The sequence below is a fragment of the Alligator mississippiensis genome, chromosome 9 (assembly GCF_030867095.1).
Source record: "Alligator mississippiensis isolate rAllMis1 chromosome 9, rAllMis1, whole genome shotgun sequence".
Lineage (NCBI taxonomy): Eukaryota > Metazoa > Chordata > Crocodylia > Alligatoridae > Alligator > Alligator mississippiensis.
The window spans coordinates 7,419,252-7,422,333 of NC_081832.1; positions in this window are offsets into that span (position 1 = coordinate 7,419,252).

Genomic DNA, 3,082 nt, shown 5'->3' on the forward strand with positions numbered 1-3,082 from the left:
CAGCGCCCCATGGCAGCCGGCTCTCCGCGGCTCGGCTCCCTTTATGGGAGCGGCGCTGGAGCCTCCCCCGCCCCTGCCCCTGCCCCCGCATCGCCGCCGCCCCGCCCGCCCCGCTCCTTGCCCGCCCACCGGCCTCTCCTGCGCGAGGCACGAGCTTGGCTCCTTGCACCCAACCTGGCCCTGGGCTCCCCTCCAGTCTCCCCTGAGCCGCGGTAAAGGCTGGGGTCTGCCCTCACCTTCTCCAGCCACTGGCTTTGTTCTTGACCACTGGCTTTATTGCATCCAAACCTGAGGTGCTAGGGAAGCAAATGTTACCTCTGGACAGCCTGTCCGTGGTGGTGGCAACCACTGATCCTCCTGGATCGTGGTGTATGCCTGAGGGTCACGCAGACCTTCGACGCATACGCCTGGGCAGGAATGTTTTGGAGGAGCGGAGGCTGCGCAGACTTTCCGTCCTCCCTTTAGGCCACTCAGACAGAGCCCGAAGACCAGACTGAGTCCAGATGTTTGGCTGTAGTTGTATAAGCATCTGGGAATTAACCCAGGTCTCCTGTCTGGTCGACAAGGATTCTACCACTGAACCACAGGGGACTCCTGTCCATGGTAGTGGTACTTTTTGTTTGAATGTTGTATTCCAGGATAAATTAGCCAAATCGGTTCCAAATCCTATCGACTGAGCTGACCTCAGTTGTTCAAATCCATGTGGCACTACCACCAGCAAGTCTCCTCTTTCCCAGACCTTTCAGCCTGAAGCTTCAGATACTTCCAAAGCCGTGGCAGGCAGCCTACGTGCAGGACCAAGTATGGAGGTCTTGGGGTTTGGATGCTGCATGTCATTTGCCTTTAACCAACAGTCTGAACGAGCAAGTTAGGGGCAAATCCCCCATCTTCATAAAATCGGTGTGAAGCTGAGCTCTCTCCTAGGGGGGCCTGCCTGCAGTGCAAGGACAGAGGTCTCCACTCTCTACTACACATAGTCATTCAGAGGTCAGGAAGAAGGGGATCACAGCAGAAAACCCCCTGGACTAATACTATGGTACCTCCCCTGCCAGATAAGTACCGCCAGGTTGCTTGACAGATACCCGCTTTCAGTGTCTGGGCTATACCTGCCCGAGTAACGTACATAGCTCTTTAGAAGTGTGGTTACCACATCTCCTTTCCCAGCTATGGCTAGCAGCGGTGCCAGCGAACAGTCAGCATTGCAGAATGCAGAACTGAAACACTTATAACCAGCAGCCTAAAATCACCAAGAATATTCATATAATCTGTGAAGTGGCTTGGGTGGTCACTTGAATTTGTAAGCCTCCTCAAGACAGTTCTGTGCAGAAAGTGGCACGTCCATTTATTATGGCAGTGCTATGTCCCATGGCTCACCTGTCTTCATCTGGCGCGACAACCATGTGTCTGTTTACGGGGCTGAATGCAGAGTCAGAGTCTGCCCTCCCTGGATTTCTGGAGTAGGCACTTTATTTTCTACCGCTTTTTTGCAAGTCTGAAATCAAACATCACTTAAAGCGTCTTGAACTCATGCCCTCTTGAACTCATGCCCTCTACAGTGGCTGGCTGTCAGACATTACTATGTCAGGTACGCTATGTCTAGGAAAAATAGATTTGACTTTCACAATCACTCCAATTAGTTGGAGTATCTTCTAGTAAACCAATTTCAGGGAATTGAGAATAATAGTCAAGACGTACATAACTTTTTTTCTAATCATTGCAAAGAAATCTATGCCTACTTTGCTCCAAGGAGGGATTTTTTCCTGTGTCAGCAACAGGGGTTGTTCTGATGACTTGGTCTCTATTTCTGGCATATGCGGCAAGCCTTGACAGCTCCATCAATGTCACCCAAGAATGGTATAAATGTCCACCCTTTTCTTAGAGTTTTCAGTCCCTGGATGACCTTCATGTTCATTCTAACGTATTTTTTTTCTCTGCACTCTCTCAATTAGAAATTAGAGTTAAGGCATTGAACATCAAGTCATTATTTTTTAGTTACTAAAAAGTATATTCCAGAGAAACAAGAAACAGCAGGGTAAATCTTAACTGTCCTTTCAGTCATCTGTCCCATGTTGCCTCTATGGCATGGCAGCGAACCCAACCAAATTGTTAACCAGAAGTATTTTTAAAAGGAATTAGAAACAAAATACAAAACTTAATAGAGTTTCTATTTTGGAGAACTGGCCACTTGACTTCCCTGAGATAAGTTAATAACAAAATCTGTTATTTTTTAAATGAGGAGTGAGCCCTCTTTAGTGTACCATCTATAACAAAAAGAATTTAGAGACAGAAAAAGGAAGTTCATGTAAGTATAGAAGAGTCCTTTTTCATTTATCATGAGTAAGCCTATGGTGAGCAATTATAACAAAGTCCTAAAACTAATGAATATTAAAGAATGTATTTTAAATTCAGGAAGCTGACTGAGACTGGCTAATAGTTAGTTAATACTTAAGTTGAACAAATATTTCCATGACTAATGATATCGTCAATGTGACTTCTTTTATCAGCAACCAGTGATAAGAAGGTTAGTTGATGCTATCGTTTTGTATTTAAATCTTTCTCTGCTTTTTTTTTTTAATTTCTCCTGTTTAACAATATTGATGTACATCTATCCAAGAACAAATAGGTAAGACCATGTTGGGGTTTAGCAGGAGAAACTGTTTTGCACTTTCAACATCTTAGAATCTGCATATTCTCATTTTTGGGTAATGCTTTGGCCAACCTTTTCTTGGCTTTGATGTTGAAATTTAGGTGATACTATTTTGCAGAAGCGGTGCTATCCTGGAGAGCTACTTTTCCTTGAAGCTGTATTCAGGCTGTTGCTCATGGTGGGTTTTCTTCTTGCTGCTGTTTCATTGCCTGAAGGATGAGAATGAGCTAAAATAGGAGGGTGCTAAGACAGGAGTATCATTGCAGTTTAAAGATGGCAGCTGAATGCCATTTTTCTAATTCAGAGAGTGTCTTTCCTTTCAGTCTTACATGAAATGCAAGACTTTATGTTAGGGCCTATCTGGGTTTAATTATTGACTGTTATTATCCTTTCATTGGCTTAATATATTCATAGGGCAGTCTAGGTAGGCATTTA